Raw genomic sequence first — 14,081 nt, 5'->3', positions numbered from 1 at the left:
TTGGAGAAGACTCTTGAGAGTCCCTTGGACTGCTAGGAGATCCAACCAGTCCATTCTGAAGGAGATCAGCCCTGGGATTTCTTTGGAAGGAATGATGCTAAAGCTGAAACTCCAATACTTTTGTCACCTGATGTGAAGAACTGACTCATTGGAAAAGACCCTGAAGCTGGGAAAGGTTGAAGGCAGAAGAAGGGGATGATAGAGGATGAGATGGTTGGATGGCATCATCAACTCAATGGACATGAGTTTGAGCAAGCTCTGGTAGTTGGTCATGGACAGGGAAGCCTGGTGTGCTGCAGGCCGTGGAGTCTCAAAGAGTCAGACACGACTGAGGGACTGAACTGAATTGAATTGATGTTGAATTGATGTTAACAGCAGAACTGTCCAATTCTTCCCCCTGGCCCTCACCAAAGAGTATTCTCAAGGACAAAAAAAAAAAAGTGGTAATATTTAACCTCTCACAAAATATTTTGTGTTCACTGGAGATTGATCCTGATACTACCAGCCTTTCCCTTTGCTTCAGAGCTATCTCCCACTTCCCAATTACAGCCAAGGGGGTGGGCTGGACCTGCGCTACAGCTGGGAGGAAGGAGCTCAGATAAAGGACTTGGAGACTGTGGTTTACTGCTAAGAGGATGGGCTGTGGAGACAACTGCATTCCAATGCCAAGTTGTCACTTGTAGCTATGTCACCTGAGGAAGTCACCCAAACGGTCTGCAACTCCATTTCCCCATTTATATAGTAGCGGTAATAAAATCTATTTCTCAACAGATGTTTCATGAAAGTTGGTTACTGTCATTTATACTTTATATTTTATGTTTTCACATATTTCTACTGTCCCTTTTTTGACCATGGAATTGTAGTTCATTTCAACAGTGATTCTGGCTTCTTGTTTTTTTGTTTCGGCTTTACTATAAATTCACTGGACTTGTGTTATGGTAAGCTGGAAAGTATCCTTCCATCCTTGTCATTTGATGTTTAATAAAGCTCATATATGGCACTAATACTACTCTTTAAACATTCATTAAACAAAAGTCCCTAAATAAACTTTTTATTCAAAGTCTAACATTGTGCTAAGCACTATGCCAAATGATGTGGCTAGAAATTAATAAATCCTGGCTGGATGAGAAGGTTAGAAAATTGTCTAAATATATTTAGAAAAAGGCTTAGGCAAATATTTTTAAAATGTATAATGGATGAGGCTAATATAAAAGTAGATTTCTAGTTGTAATATGAGTTAAAGACATTGGCTTAATTTCAAGAAGCTTTCTGATAGAGTAAAGAATATGAATTAAGAATTTGGAAAAGCAAAGTGGAGTATTAATCAGGAGATTTTGTTTTCAGCCCAGGCATTAGTGATACAATTTTGAGCAGGACATTTAATTTTTCAGGACTTTAGTTTCTTTACTTATAAAAGAGGATTTGGAGGTTACAAACTGAAAAAAAAAAAAATCTTCTACAGAACTCATGGACTCAAGGGGAAATCACAATGGAAATGATAACATTTTTATATGTACAACAACATATCAAAACTTGGGGGTAATTAGAAAGGTAATAGTAATTAGAATGAAATGCATATGTGTAAATGAATTTATTTAAAATATAAGACAGCTTGAGCTACACGTTTAATTCATAAAACTAGGGTTAAACAAAGTAGAAAAGGAAAATAATGAAATTAACTATGGAAATTAAGGAAACAGTAGAAAAGAATAGAAATATAGATGATCAATAATACCAAAGGCTGGTTTTTGGAAATAAGCCAGACAAGGCAATTTATGGAAAGAAAATAATGGGCCAATCTCATTTAGGAATTCAGATGCAAACTTTCTGAACTGACTACTAACAAATCATGTGCAAAAATGAATGAAAAATACATTGTGATCAGAGGTAGAGCTACTATGGAAAACAATATAGCAGTTCTTCCACAAATTAAAAATAGAATCGCCATATGATCTAGCAACCCCATTTCTGGTCATATATCCAAAAGAACTCAAAGCAGGATCTCAAAGATATATCTGCATACTTATGTTCATTACAGCACTATTCACAATAGCCAAGAGGTGTAAGTAACTTAAATGTCCATAAACAGATGAGTGGATAAAGAAAAGTGGATAATTACACACAACGGACTCTTTTTTTTTTGGCTGCTCTAGGTCTTTGTTGCTGCGCTTGGGCGTTCTCTAGTTGTGGCACGCAGGCCTCTTAATGCGGTGGCTTCTCTTGTTTTGGAGCACCGGCTCTAGGGCATGTGGGCTTCAGTAGTTGAAGCGTGTGGGCTTAGTTCCCCCTGAGGCATGTGGAATCTTTCTGGACCAGGGATTGAACTTTTGTCCCCTGCATTGGAAGGCAGATTCTTAACCACTGGACCACCAGGGAAGTCCCCCTAATGTACTTTTGATGGCAGACTCTCCATCATATAGTTCTTACTGTATCTGTCATGCAGACCACTCAACTCTGTATCAGGGTTATTGCCATTAGGAAATCAGCTTAGGTTTCAGCAGAAGACAGTAATGATAGAAAATGATGTTCAAGAGTTTAGGTTCTGTTATGTCTGGGCTTCCTCTTTCTTTGAAGAAGACAAGACTTCCTGTCCACCTACTCTCCTCATCCCAAATAAATAAAAATTAGGCAGCCAATTCAGAGACAAAGGTGGGTCCCTTAGAGACAAAGAGATCTGTTTACTCTTCCAGAGACCTCTCCCAGGTGCTTTCCAACCACCCAAAGGCACCAAAGAATTCTGTGTTATTTCTATTTTCACGCAGCCTTTGAAGAATTCTGTATGTGATCTCAGTACCCTTAAATAAGTTCTTGCTCCACGACTCACTCTATTACTTTTTTTTCTCCCCCCCCCCTTACTTTTTGATAACCTGATTATGTCATATTTTTGCTGGTTGTAGAAGTGTGATGAGTTGACTGAAATGTATATTATAATCATTCTAGAATAGTCTAAGGTATGTAAGCAAACATGCCTTTTCTGTTCCACACTAAAAATGACTTACAATTTAGGCAAGTCCTTAATAAATGTTTGTGGGCTGAGAGACCTCAATGAAACAATAGCTTTTTTTTATTATCTTTGCTATTAGAAGAAAGCAATGACGGAATTCTTCCAAAATAGTAGATAAAGTATAGCAGACTTAGACGTCCACTTCAATAGAGTTACATGCCTAGACTTTTTCTCTTTTGGTCTAGACCAAATTGTAAATGATTTGCCATCCCTCACACACACATTGTAGTGTGGGGATGGGGGAACCCAGTGGGGTTGACTGGGAGGTTTGTGATGGTTGAAGAATGCAAACTGCTCAGGGGACAAGCATATGCAGATAATCAGGCAGTGGCTGTCCCTGAAATACTGATCAAAATGCACTTTAATTTGTGCAATAGACTTCAGGTTCTGCTCTCATCCTGTTTCCCTGTTGAAAACGGGACTCCAGTTCATGTTTTAAAAATTTCGTTTTAGCAACCTACATGTCCATTGACAGATGAATGGATAAGGAAGATATGGTACTTATGCACAATGGAATATTAGCCATAAAAAGGAACGAAAAACTTCATTTCAAAGCTTTAAAGGTGAGTCTGATAACATTGCTTTTATTTACTTTTTAAACATAATCCCCCTTTCCAGTTTTTCTGCTTATGGAATGTTCTGTCACCATATAGATAATGGGCTGCCATAGAATAAAATTGATTAATGTTAAACATATGAGATACAGACATAGTTTTTTTCAGTGCTTGGCTGTTGGCTATCATGTCATTTGTCAGAGGATAAGTAGCCTCAAAGAACACTTTTGGATGTTGTTATTGTCTCCGCTTTCTGCTAAGTTTAGTATATTTCCCTGGTCTTACTAGTAATATTGCTAGATTTAGTTACACCAGGAACATAGAGGCTTTTTGCCTCCCGAATGTCTGCCATTAAAAAAAATGAACAAAAGCAAAAACCCAACAACTGAAAATTAGACAAGCAGCAAAACTCATACGTTTACTCAGAATCAATTATCATACTAAAGAGCCATAACTGCAGGTTTTCTTTACATCTGTACTGGGCACCACCATATGCTCATTCCCCAGCAGATGTATGCATCAGTGAGGCATCATGGTTTCTAAAGTATCATGTTGCTATTGTGTTACATTAGAATTCTTTTTATCTAATTTCCAAAGATTCATATGGTGCCTATATGTAATTGCTGGATTAAGACATGTTTGCAATGACTTAGAAGTCTCTGGTTACCTTCAACCTGGAGGAAAAATATCTTTGGTGAAACGTGAACCAAATTGTTCTCCTGCTGCTTTCCATTTGCTCTTTGTTTACAATAAAGTTACATAAATACACCTTTGAGCCGGTGGTGAGGGTCCATGGTAAGGCTGGCCTTCTTCTGTGCCCTCATTGATACATAAAAGAGCACCGCCTAGGCAATTTTGTCCCCTTAAAAAACAGGTAGTAGATATTCAACTAATGATATTGAACTTCAGTCAGTCTTATTATTTCCTATTCCTAGTTCTAAGGAGAGCTTCCCTTTTCTCCCCCAGGTGGCTTAAAATTCAAGATTAAATATCATCTTACTAGGAAAGGGTAGGGGGGATGTAGATCTCTTAAGGCAGAGTCAGTGACTTCTAGGAAAGATGAGTGGACCCTTAGAAGAACACATTGGAAGTATGATAGCTTGTGAAGAACTTTTGTCTGAGTGTGGTGCTGACTTCCACTCTCCTCCTGTGATAAGTCCATCTTCGCTGGTTAATGAATTAAAGAAACTCCTGGGGAGGGGATTTTTGACAATGGAATTCCTTCTGGAGGATCTGTCTTTAGGCAGATAAGGGGAGTTCAGAGAAAGCCTCTTCTTGCACTTGCTGTTTTTTAAGTGCCTACAGCACAAAATATTAATATACCAAAGTAGCATATTTTGGGAGTGGTATGCCATGCTACACTTCACAATCATAAGTAAAAGGAAAAAGTGTTTCATATGGAGGCAAATGCAAAAATAATAGCAGAACCCTCATTTGGTATTAATACTTCAAAATGGAAGATTTTTTTTTAAACTATTTTATTATTTATTTATTTGGCTGCATTGGGTCAGTTGCGGCACACAGGATCTTCATTGCATCGTGCTGGATATTTCGTTGCAGCATATGGACTCTCTAGTTGTGGTGCATGGCCTCAGTAATTGCACAGGTTTAGTTGCTCCATGGCACGTGGGATCTTAGTTTCCCCGACGAAGGATGAATCCAAGTCTGCGGCATTACAAGGCAGATTCTTAACCACTAGACCACCAGGGAAGTCCCCCAAATGGAAGTTTTGACCAATGAACAGGTAGTAAGTTTTTTAGATGCGTTAATCATTTTATCTGAAATTATTCATTGTAGTCTTTGTGTGAGCTCTGTGATGAGTCATGCCAAGTTAAGTTTCTTAGATAGTAGTTCTGGAGCTCATCTGAGAGGAAGAAGCACCTGAATTCTCCATATCCTGAAGCCAGGATGTAAGGAATGAATCTCCAGAATCCACAGAGACTAAGGACCTAAGTTCTCAACAGTATTTAACATGATGCCCTATCCCTAAACAAAGGCAAAGCTATCAGAAAAGGAGATGCAGATTCAACTTGCATCTTCTTATCATTTTCACTGAACTTTGCTTCTTACAAAAAAAAAAAAAAAAATGCTTTGGGCATGATGTTCCATGAAAAAGAGTAGTCAGAAAATTATCATAAGTTTAGTTTGGGCAAGGAGAATTTTTCAGAGATCAAGTAAAGAACAGAGAAGGAAACGTAATACCATTGGATGCCCTTGACTGAAATTTTAATAGACCTGCTGTTCTGCAGAAACATCCTGTGAAAAGTTCAGTAGTGAAAGTTCATGTGATAAATTATATCGACAATATTATTGCAAAATGTGGGATCTAAGAAATTCTTTACAAGTACTTATTGAGTTCCTATCATATGCTTGACAGAATAAAGAGAACTTACATCCTTTTTCAAGATGCTTTTCACTGGAACTATTCTTTTCAAAATGCTGTTTTTATTTTATTAAGTAATTGAGGATCAACAATGGGGTAAAACAGTACTATCCCATTTTAATCAAAATGTATATTGATAGAAGTGTAATCCGACAACTATTTTTTTTGTGTTACTTATGCATTGGATAAAAGGGGTGTTTAGAAACTCTTTAAAACATCAAAGTTAAACCACTGAGTTGGCATTATGGCATGATCCCATTCCTGTCTATAAATAACTGGAGCAAGAAAGCACCTGAACCTTCACTTCTAGTTTTTGACGGAAAGCTTTGCTGGCATCCTTGCAATTAACTTTATGTTTAACTCCGTGAAGGGGCTGAGTCAGCTATACATTTAATTTCTTGAATTTGACAAGTGTGTATACACTGCATGTATTAAATCAGTTTTGTTAGGCTCTTTTCTCTAAATCCTATCTCATGCTTTTCTCTGAAATTCCAACCTTTCCCCTTTAACTGTTCTAATTATATCACTTACATAGGAAGGTTTTGTAAACACCTTATGCAAACAGTTGCATTTAGCAGTCAGTGGTCATACACTTAAAAGGATTTTATCTTGTGCTTCTAATTTAGCTGCACATATCCAAGATTTTCTTTTATTTTCCATCAAAGGTATAAAAATCAGAAAAGATTTTGGCCTTTATGACTACTGATTTCCTGTTTTCTTCCACAGTGAAATTAACTGGGAATGTCAATTTAAGTATAAGTTACTGAAAACTATTTTATGGTTTTTCTCCTGAAAGATAACTGAGAGTAGGAGAAAACGAATAACCAAAGGAAAATTCCACACTGAGGAATGACTTCAACAGCCATTCTTTTTTCCTTGAGCTCTGAGACTTGAAATAGACCTGTGTTTGTGAACCTAATCTTTAAATACAAAGAAATATTGGCTGCCATGATCTGTTTGTACTACTCGACCTGGTTTTGGTTCACATATGGTGGAAGGACAGAGGTCTTCTCAGAATTGTAACACAAAGAAAAATAATGAATTTGCTTATTTCAATAACTTAAGTATTCAAAAACATATGCAAATACAAATTGGTCCTTAGAACGTGTTGGAAAGACTAGTTTATTATTGTCTCTATTTTACAGGCTCTCATGTTCAATGAACACTAATTGCTAGGATGGGAAAACATTTATCTTGTCCTGCATAGACAGTGTTCCCCAATTATGTGTGATTAATGCCTCTCCCCCTCGCCCCCCCAAGCATTTGACATCTGTTTTTGATCAGTGAAGGATCATCCAACTTATCAAGCCGTGGTTCTGTTCATTTATGTCCAGTTACTAGGCAGCTGTAGTAGAGATTCTAAAATGTACATTCTTTCCTAGAATGTTTCTACATCAGGAGAAAATGGTGTTCCCAGAGTCTTTGGACAAATTAAAACATGAGTATTCTGTGGAAATTTAACTTGGGAGCTAGAGTTGGCAGAAACCTGATTTAACAACGTGTCTCAGATGCAGCCCTGAAGGAAGAGAAGGTTACACTGCAGGAATTTCTATCTTAGCCCCACCACTTGTTAAATTTTAAGACCACAAACTCTCTGCACCCCATTTTCCTCACTTGCAAAATGGGGTAATTACAGCTTGTACATTATACAGTTGTGAGAATTAGAGATAAAACACTTTAAGCTGTTAGAAAATGTGTGGTAGAGAGTAGGCATTAAATAAATACTAGCTATCATCTGGGGAGATTTGGAGGGTTATTTGATTATAAACTTAGAAAAAAAAAACAACGAAGTTAACAAATTATCTTTTTTTAATGTTACTTAGTTCTGTAGCAGAAGTTAGAAAAAAATTTTTTTAATTTAATTGTGAGGAAATTCTCCAAATTAACACATTCCTTAGAGAAGACTGACTGTGGAAGTGTCTGTAAAATTTATGTTGCTTCAAACAGGGAAGAAGTCTTTCATCCCCTTCATGTAGAAGAAATGCTGTGCGCAATTAGTGTGTATGCTGAATTATCTTCCTTGGCATTCAAAAGCATTAAAAGAACACTCATTAATATCCAAAAGAGCTTTGAAAAATACTAGTCTCTAGAGGTCATACTGTGTTTGCAGGAAAATCCTCAGCACAGAGGCATGGAATCTGCATTGAGGAGGGACCTGAGTATCCAGATTTAGGCATAAACCTTGGACAAGTTATTTAATCTCTCTGTGATCACTTACTTCTAAAATGAGAATGATAAAGCCTTCTCCCTCAAAGGGTAGAATTTAACGAGCTAATGTATATCAGTGTGCCCGCTGAACCATAAATTCAAATTTCTATACTTTTTAAAAAAAATAATCATGTCTCCTTTGAGGATATAAAATTGTTTAGCTGACCAGAAACATATTTATATTAAAGGTTTAACAAGTGCTACAAAATTGAATCAGTTATAAGTTAAGCTATACTCAGTGAAATGTGAATGAAAAGTTTCAAAATAAGTATTTTGTGCAATTTACAAAATTCAAAGAGCACATATGACTTCTGGTCTCATATTAACAATTTTCTAGAGAGCAAACTGATTTAATAAACATGCTGTACTATCCCCATGCATAAATTTCGTATGTAAAAATATGACTTTTTTCATGTTTATAACTCATTATTAAAAAATTTGACTTTTTTAAGATAATATAATATCATATAAGAAATGAATCGCCAGTCCAGGTTCAATGCAGGATACAGGATGCTTGGGGCTGGGGCACTGGGATGACCCAGAGGGATGGTACGGGGAGGGAGGTGGGAGGGGGTTTCAGGATGGGGAACACGTGTACACCTGTGGCGGATTCACGTTGATGTATGGCAAAACCAATACAATATTGTAAAGTAAGAAAAAAATAAAAATACTTCTGTTTAAAAAAACAAAAGTTACACACAACTACAGCTGACTGAAGCCCTGGTTAGCCAGAATAATTACTGGAGTGGATCAATGGTGTATTTTCTGCACCTGTTTCTCTTTAGTATTTATCTTTGCACTCATAGCCATTCTGAGTGTAAGTATTCTCTTCCTGTTCCTCAAGGACACTACTTTTGGAGAATTACTTGGTTTTATTTTATTAAAAAAATTTTTTTTTTGGCACGCAGCGTATAGTTTCCCTGGATGTGGGCTCTTAGTTCCCTGACCAGGAATCGAACCTGCACCCCCTGCATCGGAAGCTGAAGTCTCAACCACTGGACTGCCAGGGAAGTCCCTGCTTGGTTTTATTTTTTAACTTAATTTATTTTAATGTATTTATTTTTGGCTGTGCTGGGTCTTCCTTGCTTTGTGTGGGCTTTCTCTAGTTGTGAGAGGGGGCTACTCTTTCTTGCGGTGTGCAGGCTTCTCATCGTGGTGGCTTCTCTTATTAAGGAGCACAGGCTCTAGGGCATGAGGGCTCTGCAGTTTCAGCGCAAGGAAGTCCCTTACTTGGTTTTAAATGCCCATCTATTTCACAGTTCTCACAAATAGGCAAATTAAGTTATAATGGTCAGGAAATTTTCTATTTTATGGTAGAAAAAATTCTGGAATTCTCCAGGCAAGAATACTGGAGTGGGTTGCCATGCCCTCCTCTAGGGGATCTTCCCAATCCAGGAATCGAATCCAATCTCCTGCATTGGCAGGCAGTTTCTTTACCACTAATGCCACCTGGGAAGCCCACTAAAAACTCCTGACATAGAGAAATTTACATGCTGGTTTGCAATGTCACGATAACGAGATTTAAGTGAACACTGCACCTGGGACTAATATGAACAATAGAGAGTAATTCAGAACTACTTCGGAGAAGGCGATGGCACCCCACTCCAGTACACTTGCCTGGAAAATCCCTACCAGGTTCGGAGGAGCCTAGTAGGCTACAGTCCATGGGGTTGCGAAGAGTCCGACACAACTGAGCGACTTGCCTTTCCCTTTCAGAACTATACCTTCAGAATGTAAATAGGTGAAATGTAGGCTTTCAAAAGACAAAGGTAAGTCCAAGTACTGGATTCAAAGGAGTTAATGACTTCATTCCACACAGCAGCGGGCATTTTGATAATAATGTAAAAAAACATCCAGACTTTTCAAATTGAAAGGTGGGAACATGATAACACCACCAGGTTGGTTTAAGGGCTTCTGTTTGTTTTTAGGGACTCATATTTATGTATCACTGGTCATAGGAATGCTGGCAATTGGAGAAAGAGAGAGACATTTCTCAAACTCAGGTTTTCCATATTTGCAGACTTGCTTCTCATATTTCAGTGGGACTTGAGGCTGCCTCACCAGGAATTTGAAGGTGAAACGGCAGATAAAAGTGAAACATGTTTCGAAAGACTGTATTTTCTTAGGTCTTACTGTTATCCTGGAAAAATGAAAACAAGTTTGTTTTAAAAGAAATAATACACCCACCCACCCCCAACATCAAAACAGCACAAAAATAACAATATTCATTATTACTGGTTATTAGAAATATCTGCTTTTACAGGGTTATCTCAATGAATCATTCTGTCCAACTCTGGAAGACTTGATTATATGTGTTTCTTCTGCTTCAAACCCTATCAGCACAATCATGGTGGATATTTAGGTGGCCCCAGGCATGTTAAGTTGTTGTTTGGGGGTAATTTAAAACTTTGACCTAAAAGCCAACATTTGAGGGACTGTGAGTATTTTCTTTCACATAGTAGCTCAGAGACACATTTAGCCCACTATATTCCACTGCACTTTCAATTTTTTAGGATACTTACTTCCTATTTTCCATTCAAGAACTATTTAAAAAGCATGTCAGAGTTTCATTTCAGCAATGAATGGTGGCCTTAATTGGGTGTATCTCTTAAAGCAAAGGCTGTTGTAGCCTTGAAACAGAAATTATTTTTGTAAATGGCCATCAGTCAGTGAGTCAGTTCAGTTGCTCAGTCATGTCCGACTCTTTGTGACCCTATGAACTGCAGCACACCAGGCCTCCCTGTCCGTCACCAACTCCCGGAGTTTACTCAAACTCATGTCCATTGAGTCAGTGATGCCATCCAACCATCTCATCCTCTGTTGTCCCCTTCTCCTCCCGTCTTCATTGGCCATAGTTATGTAAAAAAAATGGCCACAGTTATGTAAAAAATCCAATTATTCACCTATAAATTCATGAATATCATAAAACAAGTCTGATGTTTTCAAGTGAACTTGATTTTTACTACCATCTCCCTTTCAGTATTTGTGACCACCTACTTTGTATCTGGAGAAGGCAATGGCACCCCACTCCAGTACTCTTGCCTGGAAAATCCCATGGACGGAGGAGCCTGGTGGGCTGCAGTCCATGGGGTCACTAAGAGTCGGATACGACTGAGCGACTTCACTTTCACTTTTCACTTTCACACATTAGAGAAGGAAATGGCAACCCACTCCAGTGTTCTTACCTGGAGAATCCCAGGGATGGGGCAGCTAGTGCGCTGCCGTTTATGGGGTCTCATAGAGTCGGACATGACTGAAGTGACTTAGCAGCAGCAACTTTGTATCTGAGATTATTGATATTTCTCCCGGCAATCTTGATTCCAGCTTGTGCTTCTTCCAGCCCAGAGTTTCTCATGATGTACTCTGCATATAAGTTAAATAAGCAGGGTGACAATATACAGCCTTGATGGACTCCTTTTCCTATTTGGAACCAGTTTGTTGTTCCATGTCCAGTTCTAACTGTTACTTCCTGCATATAGGTTTCTCAAGAGGCAGGTCAGGTGGTCTGATATTGCCATCTCTTGAAGAATTTTCCACAGTTTATTGTGATCCACACAGTCAAAGGCTTTGGCATAGTCAATACAGCAGAAATAGATGTTTTTCTGGAACTCTCTTGCTTTTTCCATGATCTAGTGATGTTGGCAATTTGATCTCTGGTTCCTCTGCCTTTTCTAAAACCAGCTTGAACGTCTGGAAGTTCACGGTTCACGTATTGCTGAAGTCTGGCTTGGAGAACTTTGAGCATTACTTTACTAGCGTGTGAGATGAGTGCAATTGTGTGGTAGTTTGAGCATTCTTTGGCATTGCCTTTCTTTGGGATTGGAATGAAAACTGACCTTTTCCAGTCCTGTGGCCACTGCTGAGTCTTCCAAATTTGCTGGCATATTGAGTGCAGCACTTTCACAGCATCATCTTTCAGGATTTGAAATAGCTCAACTGGAATTCCATCACTTCCACTAGCTTTTTTGTAGTGATGCTAAGGCCCACTTGACTTCACATTCCAGGATGTCTGGCTCTAGGTGAGTGATCACACCATAGTGATTATCTTGTCATGAAGATCTTTTTTGTACAGTTCTTCTGTATATTCTTGCCACCTCTTCTTAATATCTTCTGCTTCTGTTAGGTCCATATCATTTCTGTCCTTTATCAAGCCCATCTTTGCATGAAATGTTCCCTTGGTATCTCTAATTGTTTTGAAGAGATCTCTAGTCTTTCCCATTCTGTTGTTTTCCTCTGTTTCTTCGCATTGATCGCTGAGGAAGGCTTTCTTATCTCTCCTTGCTATTCTTTGGAACTCTGCATTCAGATGCTTATATTTTTCCTTTTCTCCTTTGCTTTTTGCTTCTCTTCTTTTCACAGCTATTTGTAAGGCCTCCCCAGACAGCCATTCTGCTTTTTTGCATTTCTTTTCCATGGGGATGGTCTTGATCCCTGTCTCCTGTACAACGTCACGAACCTCAGTCCATAGTTCATCAGGCCCTCTATCTATCAGATCTAGGCCCTTAAATCTATTTCTCACTTCCACTGTATAGTCATTAGGGACTTGATTTAGGTCATACCTGAATGGTCTAGTGGTTTTCCCTACTTTCTTCAATATAAGTCTGAATTTGGCAATGAGGAGTTCATGATCTGAGCCACAGTCAGCTCCCAGTCTTGTTTTTGCTGACTGTATAGAGCTTCTCCATCTTTGGCTGCAAAGAATATAATCAATCTGATTTTGGTGTTGACCATCTGGTGATGTCCATGTGTAGAGTCTTCTCTTGTGTTGTTGGAAGAGGGTGTTTGTTATGAGTAGTGCATTTTCTTGGCAAAACTCTATTATGCAGATAACATCACCCTTATGGCAGAAAGTGAAGAAGAACTAAAAAGCCTCTTGATGAAAGTGAAAGAGGAGAGTGAAAAAGTTGGCTTAAAGCTCAACATTCAGAAAACAAAGATCATGGCATCCGGTCCCATCACTTCATGGGAAATAGATGGGCAAACAGTGGAAACAGTGTCAGACTTTAATTTTTTGGGCTCCAAAATCACTGCAGATGGTGATGCAGCCATGAAATTAAAAGACGCTTACTCTTGGAAGGAAAGTTATGACCAACCTAGATAGGATATTGAAAAGCAGAGACATTACTTTGCCAACAAAAGTCCATCTAGCCAAGGCTATGGTTTTTCCAGTGATCATGTATGATGTAAGAGTTGGACTGTGAAGAAAGCTGAGTGCCGAAGAATTGATGCTTTTGGACTGTGGTGTTGGAGAAGACTCTTGAGAGTCCCTTGGACTGCAAGGAGATCCAACCAGTCCATTCTAAAGGAGATCAGTCCTGGGTGTTCATTGGAAGGACTGATGCTGAAGCTGAAACTCCAATACTTTGGCCACCTGATGTGAAGAGTTGACTCATTGGAAAAGACTCTGATGCTGGGAAAGATTGAGGGCAGGAGGAGAAGGGGATGACAGAGGATTGAGATGGCTGGATGGTATCACCAACTCGATGGACATGAGTTGGAGTGAACTCCGGGAGTTGGTGATGGACAAGGAGGCCTGGCATGCTGCGATTCATGGGGTCGAAAGGAGTCGGACACAACAGAGCGACTGAACTGAACTGAACTTTGTACCTAGGTCCTCTGGTTAAGAATCTGCCTGCGAATGCAAGAGACTTGGGGGTTTGATCCCTGTGGGGGGGGGGGGGGGAGGGAAGATCCCCTGGAGAAGGAAATGGCAACCCACTCCAGTAGTCTTGCCTGTTAAATTCCAAGGACAGAGGAGCCTGACAGGCTACAGTCCATGCGATCGCAAAGTCTGCTGCCTCTGAGCAGGCACGTACTTCGTACTGAGCCCAGAACTCCTCGTTAAAAACACATAGTCCTACTTTTCGAGTTTAGTGAAGGAGAGCACGGAAAAAGCAATAATATATCAAAACTGATACAGGCTATACAGGGA

This window comes from Bos indicus, chromosome 12 (genome assembly GCF_029378745.1).
Source record: "Bos indicus isolate NIAB-ARS_2022 breed Sahiwal x Tharparkar chromosome 12, NIAB-ARS_B.indTharparkar_mat_pri_1.0, whole genome shotgun sequence".
NCBI classification, from domain to species: domain Eukaryota; kingdom Metazoa; phylum Chordata; class Mammalia; order Artiodactyla; family Bovidae; genus Bos; species Bos indicus.
This window is presented reverse-complemented; position numbering follows the sequence as displayed.